Source organism: Mus pahari, chromosome 7, assembly GCF_900095145.1.
Source record: "Mus pahari chromosome 7, PAHARI_EIJ_v1.1, whole genome shotgun sequence".
NCBI lineage: Eukaryota > Metazoa > Chordata > Mammalia > Rodentia > Muridae > Mus > Mus pahari.
In genome coordinates this window covers 10401285-10402107 of record NC_034596.1, presented here as the reverse complement: position 1 = coordinate 10402107, position 823 = coordinate 10401285, and positions in this window count along the sequence as shown.

Here is an 823-nt window from a genome sequence, read left to right as displayed (position 1 = left end):
GGAGGTTCTCATTTAGCCCAAGTGTTTTCACCTCCAGACACAAAGCCACAGTTTTCATCCCTGTTTGGATAAGGATTCTCTTTGCTGCTGGTTTCTGCCCTCACTGAGCCCAGCTATAAAGGAGTAAATAGGACCTTGCACCAGCTCCCTTCTCGTCTCCCCTTTTGTTTCCTGGTCCTCAGACTGTTTTTATATGTGCTTATCCTTATCTTTCCGCCCCTTTCTTCTCTTTGTCTTCTTTTCACCTTTTCCTCTTCTGAAAGTGGATTACCCGCCAACAAACACCCTCGCCCTTTCTTGTTCCACCTTTGGAAAGCATATTAAATATTAATATTAAAAAGTAATAAGGAAAAAGTCTTTCCATGTCAGCGTCTGAATCCCAAATTTCTAACAGACATTCCCACAATATATATTAACGTGCATATGCCTACAACCATGCATGCCAATGAGGTCATGTTCTTCGCAACTTTTTTGTTTGTTTTCCTAATCCTTCCCAATTCCTTCAGTTCTATGTCCCTTTGGGGTTTTGGCTCCTGCAGACCAGTCTCTCTAGGTTTCTAGCCCAAAGAGTCCTCTCTTCCCTTGGAGCTCTGCCAGCATTTATTTTTGCATCTTCTAGGTTGGCACAAAATTAATCACTGTCTGAAATTGCTCTATCATAATACATTTATTCTCAAGGGTTTACAACCTCATAGGAAGAATAACATTATCAATCAACCAGACCTCCCAGAGATCCCAAGGACTCACCAACCAAAGAGTACACAGGGGGTACCCATTTCTCCAGCTGGATATGTAGCAGAGGATTGCCTTATCTGGCATCACT